This window comes from Stomoxys calcitrans, chromosome 3, assembly GCF_963082655.1.
Source record: "Stomoxys calcitrans chromosome 3, idStoCalc2.1, whole genome shotgun sequence".
Lineage (NCBI taxonomy): Eukaryota > Metazoa > Arthropoda > Insecta > Diptera > Muscidae > Stomoxys > Stomoxys calcitrans.
In genome coordinates this window covers 197357015-197369591 of record NC_081554.1, presented here as the reverse complement: position 1 = coordinate 197369591, position 12577 = coordinate 197357015, and the positions used below count along the sequence as shown (strand labels likewise).

The following is a 12577-nucleotide window of genomic DNA, read 5'->3' as shown; positions in this document are numbered from 1 at the left end:
CGGAAAAACTTTTTCAATTAAAATGCAAACAGAAGTGTGAAAATGCCGCAATAGACCATAATTGAAAACGAAAAAAAAAAAATGGAGGAGGGAATCTACAATACAACGTATAACATAAGAAGTTGTTGGAGCTGCCGCCTTACAAAACAAAACAAAAAACAGGCGGCAACATCAACGTAATCATCACTACTGGGTGTGGAACATTCTCATTCTAGGAAATCCCCACAGCTGCAGCAAAGATAGATAATAGTTAAATTTACACACATACAACCGGAATTGGATCCATTCCCATTTCCATTCCCTTTATAGAAAACATCTGCACCTCCACTAGCAGTGGGAGAGTTAAGTGAAGCATAACAACGTAACCTTATCCATGATGGTTAGCTATTCTGATGAAGTTATATGAAATGTTTAACCAACTTCCGGTCAGTGGCTAAGAGGAAATAAATTGTTTTCAACGAAAGGAAAATGTGGAAAAACCATTGGAAGACTAAGTTAGCAGAGTAAGAGAAAGAGAGAGAGAGAGGCAGGTGAACTCAACAAATGTAAAGGATAAAGAGCAGCACACATTAACTAATAGAATTGGCACTACAACTTGCAGTTGTGAAAGCAGAAGATACCGACCCCAAAGAGTTGGTTATTGCGGAAACAAGACTTGAAATTAACTTTGCTTGGTTACTAACAATGGACTGGATTTTATCTTAACTAAAGGATTCTTGTGCTAACTTCAAATGCAAATCAAAATGAATTATTAATTCTGGCCAACATTAAGAGGAAAATAAAAGGAGGTCCACAACACACAAAGCTTAAGAAACAAAATGTTTAGATCATATACTGAAAGCTGCTGCTGTAATCCTTTTAAGCCTAATCTAGTACTAGGTATTATTATAACAACCACTTCCGCAGAATGCCAACCAACATCGACTAATGGTAATGACTATGCTATACCTTCAACAGAGAAACGAAGGCAACTGCCATTGCCTGTTTTGCAAGGTAAGTAAAGTAGGTTGAGTGCTTACAGAACTATTCCAGTGCTGGCATAACTTACATAAGTGCGAGTACACAAGTACTTCTACCTTATCTCTGAGCAAAAGTTTTTTGAAAGGGTTATAAAATGGGAAGAAACATGACAAAAAGAAATCGGTAGTTATAAGAGCTTCATCGGATCGCGCTAACACCTCAGTTGTGAACATTCCAAATTTCAAAAACATGTCTCTACTCGTTCTCACTTACTTTACTTTAATTTTCTATAATAAAATATATGTTCCACTAGCCGAACGTAGAATAGCATTACAAGCGCCTCGATCTGCTGCGCTCATTTTATAATCTCTGAAACCAAGGTTAGAGGTGGCTCCCACCACTTGATCTTTCCATCGGGCTTTTGATCGTCCCGGTTTGCGTGTACCACCGTGTTTGCCTTCAAAAGACTTCTTTGCTGGAGCTTCTTCGTCCATTATGATAACATGACCCAGCCAACGCAGACGTTATATATTAATATCTGTAACTATGTCGTCATTCAGCTCGTCGTTCATACGAAGCCTATATTATCCATTAACGCAAACTGGTCCCTATATTTAGCGAAGAATCTTTCTGCCAAACACTCCAGGCACTGCCTCGTCTGCTTTCACAAGTACCCATGCATCAGAACAATATAACAAATCGGGAAGTATCAGTGTAATATTCGTCTGTCGAGAAGTAGCATATTTTTCCCATTCGTTTTGGTTACGGCCAGGATTCACTAATAGAAGGTTAGGTCACATGCAAAACACAAAGTGGATATGCCCCATAAACATCATTAAGGATGTCAAATCTGACGATTGAAAATGTCATCATATAGGAGAAAACGTAAACAAAGAATGAATGTAAAAGAGAACAAGTTGACATCCTCAATGCCAAGTACTGCCAAATATTAAAAAAAAAGTATATCGGCTGATCGCTTGGCTTAACCTTATTCAGTGAATCCTGGGTTACGGCGGTGCCGATGTAGATAAAGTTACCATCTATCTCAAAGTTGTGGTTCCCAACTTTCTCATTTTCTTCATCTGATTGGCGTTTTGGGAGTTAAAACCATCCATTTCGTCTTATCTTCATTTACTGCCAGACCCATTTTCACTGACTCTACAGACAACAGTTACTACTTCCGGTGACCGACCAATGATGTCGATGTCGTATGAATGGGCGAGTAGCGAGTTCGCCTCCGGTCTTAAATTGTTCAGCGGACAAACCGTCGGCTCCTGCTGCCTTGTTGTTTTACAGTCGGACCTTGGACCTCATTCTGACTAGGAGGTAAACATTCTATACCATCATCAGTGATTCGTTCTGCGGTATCTTCTTTGCCGCCTTCGTCGAACACTAGCAGTGGGGTAAAATGTTATTTCCATATCCTCAGCATACTATCTGTGTCAGTAACCAGATTTCCCTCTTTGTCTCTGCAGGAGGATGTGCCTGCACCAAAGCGTATCGGCTTAATGTTTAACTCTTTGGTAGAATTTCCGGACTTCATTCTCACTCCTGTACATCTCAACAAGCTCACACTCATGTCTTTCCATTTCCTTTTTCTTTCTGCTCTCAACTCCTGGCGAAATTGTGGGCTATTTGCAAAATATTTTCAATTTAAAATTTAATTGAAATTAAAATAGTTTTCAAATAAAAAATTTACTTATTCAATCTTTTCTTAATTAAATATGTTTTTTTTTCAATTACAGTCGTGTTTGAAGTGTTTGCCATTTTCAAATAAAAAATATTTGATTCAATAAATTTTTTAATTGAATCTGAAAGATTTTTCAATCACGATAACAACAATAAGCCTATAGGACACCACTACCCAATAACCGATTTTTTTTGAAAAACCCCCACGAGAGAGTTTTTTTTTGATTGATCAAATTAAACCTCTGCCCAAACAAAGCATCTCAAGCTCATGATCTTAATTTCTTAATTTGCCTTCCAAATTAAGAAATTAAATGGAACTTTAAAAAAATGTCAATAATTTTTTAAAAGGATTAATTAAAAAATTATTTAAATTTTCAAAAATTTCAATCTAATTTTAAATTGGATGAATTAAAAAATTAATTGGAAATTTAAAATTTTCAGTAATTTTTTTTTAATTGGATCAATTAAAAAAATTGATTGAAAATTTCCAAAATTTTTTTAATTGAAGATTTTTAAAATTTTTTTTTCAAAAACGATGATTGATATTATCATTTTCGTGATGAAAGCAGCTTCAATTAAAAAATTAATTAATATTAATTAATTCAATTAATTTCATGATTGAAAACGATTGCTGCTAACAGCCAGTAAATCATCTTTGGGCTGCCTTCCCATTTCTTACAGTTTTTTTCAGTATTCCACTACACTCAAGACATAGAAGGATGATTTCTACAAAGATTTCCTTTTCAATTCATTTCATTTGAACTTTTTATATATGCAAAAAATACCACATACCTATCCTTTTCAATAACCCTTTATCCACTTCACCACCGCATTGTATAACCACTTTGAATTCCAGTTAGAATTCCCTAAAATGATACGAATCTAAATTACATTTGTTGTTAAACAATAATTTTATATTGTAAGCAAAACTGAGGGGCAGACCACAGTTGCTGAACCACCATTGGTGCTGCTTTTTTTTTGTACAAAATGGATTCCGGCGAAACACTAAATTGCTTGACGCCCCCTTTTCGAGGTAATGGGCCAAGTCGGGCCAAGCCAAGCCAACTAACCGACTGACTGACTGACTTCTAGTCTCCAAATTTATGAATTGTAGGGCTGGATTTGGAAGCGTTTTCCTTTTCAATTACCTCCTTTGTTAAGGACTAACTCTCCTTTGGCTCAGCTAACAGTGGGAACAACATCAGGGAGTAACAATTGAATAGTTGTTGTACACTACTTTAAATTAGAATGTTGTTTAAATAGATAAGGCCAAAGGCAAAAAACGAAATCCAATCCATCTGTGTGGCAGTGCCTCCACCTCTGTCGTTGGCGTATCTTGTCTCGCCCTTATCGTCCCTCTGAGGCGACCAGACAATTGTTTAATGGTAAGTTGGTGCTTTCAGCTTCTCTTGCCTTTGTTGTGTGCGGTTTCAATTTACTTTCCGGGAAGGAGATTAAGTTTCATCCATAAGAAGATTTCCTCTGATGTTAAGATTTTAATTAATTTTCTTAACATTTTTGTTGTTGCTCCATATCCTAGCAATGCATTTGCCCATGGTCAAAAGTAAGCATTTTCAAAAAGAGAGAGATTAAATTCAAATAGAATTCGCAATGATGTCTTCGTCCTAGCTGGAGATGGTGAGCCTCCACATTGATTAGATTGTGGCCTGGGTATTATTCCACGCTAAAATACAGCAGCACAAATAATTAGATATGCTGTGTAGTTTGAAATTCCAAAAGTTTGAAATGGAAGCTAACAACGAAACAAACACCAGTCAATGTTTAATGAAGGGATTTATGAAATTATGCCACACTATTAAATGGGGCTTTGCCCACTAAATGACCATTTCCAAATTCAATCGAATATTGAAATCTATTAAGACTTATATACCTTAATTTAATTGGCCCAAAGTCAAATCAGCAATTTAGACTTAATCTTACAAATGCTAAAACGAAGGTATGGCAAAGGGAAAATTAATTAGAAGTTTGGAACAAAATTCAATTTTATACAAATAGAAAACTCGTGCATTGGTGTTTTCGAATTTTACATGATGAGGTATCCTAAAAAGGAGGGAAATTGCTCACTTATTACGATATTTTCGTAAATGTTTGATCCTAGATACTTGCCTTGTAATTCTTGCATTTTAGATATATAGAGTAATTGTAGGTAATACAGTGAAATATGAGTGATGGGATTTTAGACTCCAGTCTTTGGACGGGGTCTTCTTGCAGTTGTCGAAGAAGACGAAATATCTGGGCGTAGTATTCTATTCGAAACTGTCTTGAAAAAGGAATACAGATGAATGGGACACTTGTATGGTGGAAGGCTGTGGAAACATCGGTCTGGATTGGGAGTACGTTCTTTCAGGCAGAGGTCTGTCCATAACGATAGCCACAAAAGAAATTCTGATTGAAAGATTTGCTCTAGTCTTCGACTCTATTCTTGTTCTTACCTTCTCACATATATCTCATTTTTCGGCTTAAGTGCAGTTTACGAGGAAAATCGCAAAAAAATATAATTTTTTGCAAACCCCACCTAAATGACGCCAGGAACACGAATATGAAGTCCGTTTTTTTGGGCTCGGGTCTGAGGGCCCCTAAACAAGCCTTCCCCGTCATCAAGCGAAATGCCGCCGAACATAAGCTATATGGTACTCAAATTAAAGGAAATTTTGGAAAAGTTTAAAAAAGTGACTTCCCGTGTGGGTAAGGGGGGAGTTTTGAAATTATTGCCCTATTTTGCCGTCAAAGAGTGAAATGATGCCAAATATAGGCAATATAGTACTCAAATTAAAGGAAAAATCGTATATACCCTCCACAATTGATCGCATTTGTCGAGTTCCTTTCCCGGTATCTCTTTTGAGGCAAATAAGGGGTAAGAGAGAAGAATTGCAATGCTTCTGGAGATATATCGATTTATGATCGGATTCTGAAGATAATTGAATTAAATGTTTGACATTATAGTCAAAGTATATGTCAAATTTCTGTCAATTCGAATAAGAATTGCGCCCATTAGGGGCTCAAGAAGTAAAATAGGGAAATCGGTTTATATGGGTCCTGTATCAAGCTATATACCGCTTCAGACCATAGTAGACACGTATGTTGAAGGTAATGGGGGAAGCCGTTGTTTAAAATTTCAACCAAATCAAATAGTAATTGCGCCGTCTAGAGGCTTAAGAAGTCAAGATCCCAGATCGGTTTATATGGCAGCTATATCAGGCTTTGGACCGATTTGAACCATATTTAGCACAGTTGTTGAAATTCATAACAAAACACGTCATTCAAAATGATAGCCAAATTGCTCTCTGTAGTGGCTCATGAAGTCAAGATTCAAGATCGGTTTATATAGCAGCTTATGAAAACATGGACAGATTTGAACCATACTCAACACAGTTGATGGAAGCCATAACAGAACGAAACCGGTTTATATGGGAGCTATATCAGGTTCTTAACCGATTTGGACCGTACTTGGCACAGTTTTTGGAAGTCGTAACAAAACATCGCATGTAAAATTTAAGCCAAATCGGACAAAAATTGCGGCTTGTAAGGGCTTAAGAAGTCAAATCGGCAGATCGGTTTATATGGGAGCTATATCAGGTTAAAGACCGATTTGGATCCTACTCAGCATAGTTGTTGGAAGTGATAACAGAACACTACATGCTTAATTTCAGTCAAATCGGGTACAAATTGCGGCTTCCAGGGGCTCAAGAAATCAAATCGGGAGATCGGTTTATATGAGAGATATATCTTAATCTGAACCGATATGCTCACTTGCAATTTCCAATGACCCCATCAATATAAAGTATCTGTGCAAAATTTCAAGCGGCTAGCGTTACGCGTCCGACCTCTCTCGTGATTTCAACAGAAGGACGGACAAGGCTAGATCGATTCAGAACGTCGGGAGGATCAAGAATATATATACTTTATGGGGTCTTAGATGAATATTTCGAGGTGTTACATCGGAATGACTAGATTAGTATACCCCCATGCTATGGTGGTGAGTATAAAAAAGCAGATTCGGATAGGAATTGCGCTCTCTAAAGGCTCAAGAAAACCCCAGATCGGTTAATATGACAGCTATATCAGGATATAGACCGATATCAACCATACTTGGCACAGTTGTTGGAAGTCATAAAGGAACACTTCATGCTAAATTTCAGCCAAATCGGATAAGTATAGCGTCTTCTATAGGCTCAAGAAGTCAACACCCCAGATCGGTTTATATGGCAGCTATATCCATTTATAGACCGATTTTAACACTACTTAGCATAGTTATTGGAAGTCGTAACAAAATACGTCGTATAAAATTTCAGCCAAATCGGATAAGAATTGCGTCCTCTATCTGCTCAAGAAGTCATGACCTCAGATCGGTTTATATGGCAGCTACATCCGATTATGGAGCGATTTCAACCATACATAGCACAGTTGTTTGAAGTCATAATAAAACACCTCATGCATTATATGATAGTATATCCCTATTCTATGGTGGAGGGTATACAAATTTTTAGGACAGTTAGAACAGCCTTTATTCTCTTTTGCTATATATATTTGAATAAAACAGCTGGTTTTCAACAAACATCTGTTCGATGCTGCAAATTGCTGCCGGGAAAATACCTCCAACAGAAATTTGTTAGCTCTCAATAACCAAACATTCCTTGCTCTCACGCACTCTCCCGCTCTCTTTTGCTGGCAAATAAAGTAGGTGAACGACAACAATTTTTGCATATTTGCTAAAATTTTCGAGTACACGAACACACTTAATATACTCGTATGTATGCATAAGTGTTGTTTTCCCGTGTATACTTCAATGTCTGTGTCTAAAAATGTATTATGTTGCATACTTTTAGGTGTTTATATTCAATATTGCCCCTTTCGCAATCTACTTTACAGGATTAAAAATATTCAACATTTTCTGATGGGATTTTCAATCTTTTGCTCCTCATGGTTTTCTGGTTGTTGTTTTTGGGTATGTTACCGGTTGTTGCTGCTGCTTCCTGCAATCCTTTTTGAGCGCTGTCACAACCCATGTATGTTAACAGTATGTTATTCTGGAACCCATCAGATATTTGGGTTGTTTTATTTTACAATCTTGGTCAACACTAACACACATCCCAAATAATCAAATACTAACTAAAGAAACAAAAAATCTGTAATTTTAATTTTAACTACTTACTTGTTTCTCAGAGTTCATAAATGTCATTTTATTAAAATCCTAAAAAATTTTTGCACTTCAAAACGTTTAATCACTGAATAAATACCTATGTTGGATTCTTTCTCTTTTAGTTTTGTCATTCCAATTGAATGATGACACCACCTGTTTTAATAAGCGGGGATAAGCCAAGCCGCTTAGTAAGCATTTTACTCCATACAAATTAAGCGTAAAAATCCGCTTATGGGGTAAATAAAACACCTCTATTGTTGTTGTTTTTCTTAGTGTGGGAGTATAATTGCCTGCATGTAGTGGTAGACGAGGTGTCAAAAAGATTTGCATAATAATAGGATGTCTACTGGCGAGAGGTCTGATAATCTGCCACAAGTTTTTTTTCTATTCTGCCTTTTGGAGAGTCTTTTGTTTGGCGATAACACTCTATATTATAATTAACTGTTCGTTTAATACTTTATATTTTTTGCCTATGTATGTGCCCAATTTGAGTGTAATAGGTTGTTCGGAGAAAATTGGTAAAACAAATTTAGAATTTTTCATTGGTTTTTATACTCAGCACCATGGAAAGGGAGATGTATTCCTTTTACAACTCTTCGACATATTCAATTCTGACCCTTGATTGTAACAAAATTCAACAACAATCTAGCCGTGTTGGTCCTTCGTTGAGTTGAGAGTTTTTATATTGTTCAGATAATATCCTAATCAGCATTTTTTAACTCATGAAGATAGCAGATGTATTGAGAGCGAGACATCAACCTCTCTTTTGTGGGTTGTTTCCTCACAGCATCTTCTAGCATACAGTTCTGCGTTGTGTTTCCTTTCTAATGCTTTGCCCAACATTTTAATGTTTAAAATTAATTCCCACGAAATCATGTCGTTTCACAATTTTATGATATGAAGTCTTACAGTATTTCCTTCTACTTTGATTATGTGTTTTCCTTAATACCATTTTAATTTGTATACCCTCCACCAAAGTATGGGAATGTACGAATTTTGTCAATCCGTTTGTAACACATCGAAGTATGGATATAATCCCAATCACCCCTAGAAGGCGTGAAATATGGTGGGGCGTCACTGATAATTTGTAGGTGTTTTTCTATATCTGGTCCATGTCTTAATTTCTGAATTAGGGATAAAATGTGTGTAATGGACTACTACAACGATGCCTTATGGAATAACATGGTTCCATTTGCCGAGGAAAAATGCCGATTAAGTTACCAACTCAAAGCTCTCTTCTAGACAAGTTGAATTCTAGTTCCAAGAGCTTTCTGTCCCGAATTTGGAAGACCTATCGCAATCATGGGAACTTAAACTTGTTGAAACCCTATGGGGCATAAAAAACAAAGATTTGAAACTTCCCTTGGGATTTTTATATGTTTTATTTAAATTTTTGATTAACTTTTCGTCTCCTTCGGTTGTGTGAACTCCGCGAAACATTTCCAGGTGCTAATGTTTTAATTTACGAAACGAATATTGTAATAAAGCATATGAATGTGCAGTAAAAATTTGTTTTTCTCTCCTCTTGGATTTTAAGTAACGCAATAAGACAATTCATAAGTAATTACAACGTTTTGAAAGTGTCCCTATTATTTTTTCCAAGTGAATTCCCATAACGAACATCCGTGTATTAAATGAGATTTAATTTCCAATTTTAGTTCACCATTTACAACCCAACAGGTCTACGAATAACCAGGCTTAACCTTTAACAGAAGTACCCATATTGTCTTACTCTTGTTGTTCTATATTTTTCTTAGTCACTTTTGTTCCTATTATTTTTCCCACCACTGTATATAAATTCTTGATTGCCTTGACGTTCTAAGTCGACTTAGCCATGCCCACCTGACTGTCTGTCGAAAGCATGCAAACTTTCGTAGGAGTAAAACTAGGCGCTTGAAATTTTCCACAAATACTTCCTATTTATGTGGGTCGGTTAGGATTGTAAATGGGTCATATCGGTCCATGTTTTGATATAACTGCCATATAAACCGATCTTGGATCTTGACTTCTTAAGCCTTTAGAAGGTCAAATTCTTTTTCGATTTGGCTGAAATTTTGAGTGAGATGTTTTGTTATGATTTCCAAGAACTATGTTGAGTATGGTGAAATCGGCCCACCTGATATAGCTGTCATATAAACATATCTTGAGCCTGTAGAGAGCGCAATTCCTATCTAATTTAGCTTAAATTTTGCATGACGTGTTTCGTTACGTATTCCAACAACTGTGCTAGGTATGGTTCAAATCAGTCTGTAACCTGATGTAGCTGGCATATAACCCATCTTGAATCTTGACTTCTTGAGCCACTAGAGGGTGCAATTCTTGTCCGATTCAGCTGAAATTTTGCAAGACAAAATATGTGCCAAATATGGTTCAAATCGGCTCATAACCTGATATAGCTGCCATATAAACCGATCTGGGATTATGACTTCTTGAGCCTCTAGAGGGCGTTATTAATATCCGATTGGCTTTTTTGTACAACGGCTTTTTCTATGACCTTCAACATAGGTGTCAAATATGGTCTGAATCGATGTATAGCCTGATACAGCTCTAGTATAAACCGATCTCTCTATTTTACTTCTTGAGCCCCTAAAGGGCGCAAATCTTATTCTATTTGGCTGATATTTACACAATGACTCCTACTATTGTATCCAATATTCAATTAAATTATAGTCCGAATCGGACCATAACTTGATACAGCTTCAATTCTATGCTATTGCTTTTCTGTTATCTTTTGTTTGCCTAAAATGAGATACCGGGAGAAGAAGTCGATAAATGCGATCTATGGTGGAGGGCATATAAGATTCAGCCCGGCAGTACTTAATGCGTTTTTACTTGTTTTTCCCATCTTTCTTTCCACATTCTCTCCGTAAAAGACAGTTATGTTGAATATTATTGGTTCTTTTTATACCCACCCCCATAGGATGGGGATATACTAATCTAGTCATTCCGTTCGTAACACCTCGAAATATTGATCTGGATCCCCATAACGTATATATATTCGTCATCGTTTCGGTATTCGATCTTGACATGGGCGTCTGTCGAAATCACTATAGCGGTCGAACCGGTGAAGCTAGCCGCTCAAAATTTTGCACAGTTACTTTTTAAAGATGAAGGTCGTTGGGGATTTGCAAATGGGCCACATAGCTTCAGATTTAGTTTCAACTCCCATATAAACTGATCTCCCGCTTTAGAATTTTGAGCTCATTTTGAGTTGGGACTTGAGGAAGTCCCAACTGCTATCCGATTTGGCTGAGAATTTGCACTTCTGTATCCAGTACGGTCTACATCGGTCAATAACCAGATATAGATTTCCAACAACTGTATCCAGTACGGTCTAAATACAAGGTCAATAACCTTACGTAGCTCCCATATAAACCGATCTTCTGATTTGACTTCTTGAACGTGTCAAATTGCGATCTATGGTGTAGGGTTTCTAAGATTCGGCGTATGTAATGCGCCTTCAGTTGTTTCTCCAGTTTCCTTTCTACCTCCTTTTCGCAAAAGACAGTTTTGTTGAGTATTATTGGCCCTTTTTTTATTAAAGCTTACCTTTCTTGTCATAGAGTCATTCTGGTGAAATGGCTATTTGTGTTGATTCATCCACTTTTGTGCTGAACATTTTAATTGCTATTTCAAAATGAAGCCCATGATCATCTCTATAGCGTACTATGTGTGTACATAAGTGTGTCTGGGTATCTTTACTACGACATCAAATGGCAAGAAATATCCTTGTGATTACATTTTCAAAATGATTCAATCCCTTTTCGTTTTGTGTCATTTAGTGTGCGGATATTTCCGGTTAAGACAAATATTGTCGAATATTTTTCGTGTGTTTATAGTTATCGTAAATTTTTTTCAGTTTTCTGTTGATGTTTCGTATCTCTGCAGGCAAGGGGGAAAAAAAGGTTGAAATGCTTCTAATTGAATTTTGTCTCACCCATGTTCTATGGCCTTTGTTGTTTGATGCTTGGGCAAACAACACTTTGTTGATTTTTACAAAGAGTTGGAAAATTAAAGAAAAACCCTCATTTGGAAAATGATTATTGCTGGTATAATTTTGCGATAAGCAGATGAATTTAAGCAGATTATGTCGACCAATTGAAAATTAAGGTCACTTTATTCTGTTTACATTTTTGGGCCATGGCGATGGGATGTTTGTTTGCAAACTTCAATGCTTTGATGCTTTTGAAGGCCAAGGCAAACAATTCAAAAGTCTTTTGGGAAAAAAACTCATGACGAGAAAAAGCAAAACATAAAAGAAACAAAAAATCACTGCCCCGGGTGAGGCTCGAACTCACGACCTTAAGATTATGAGACTTACGCGCTGCCTACTGCGCCACCGAGGCTGTGTGGCACCGAGGTTTCTATAAACTCTTATAAAAAATTCACACACATGATTAGATGACATGATGGTAACTACTGCAATTTACATTTATTCGGTTATTCTGATCTGCTTAAAATTTGATATGGATTGTTCTGTTACTGATCTGAATATTTTTGAACGGACCGAATCGGACGATATTTGGATATAGCTGCCATATAGACCGCTCTGTCTATTAAGGGCTCATAACAGGTGCTTTTAATAACCGATTTAGCTGATATTTAAAACGGTGAGTTGTTTTAAGCATTCCATCATTCGATCAGAATAGGGTTCAAATCGGACTATATTTACATATAGCTGCCATATAGACCGATATGCCCTTTAAGGGACTTAAGCTCATAACAAGCATATTTATTAACCTATTTCACAAAAATTTGGAATAGTGA

General features: G+C 36.6%; 1 non-coding gene across 1 annotated transcript; it reads right to left on the bottom strand.

Annotated features, from left to right (window-relative positions):
• Positions 1-12083: 12083 nt before the first annotated feature.
• Trnam-cau (transfer RNA methionine (anticodon CAU)) lies at positions 12084-12156 on the bottom strand. The gene has a single exon. It is a non-coding gene; the product is annotated as a tRNA-Met (tRNA).
• Positions 12157-12577: the final 421 nt, after the last annotated feature.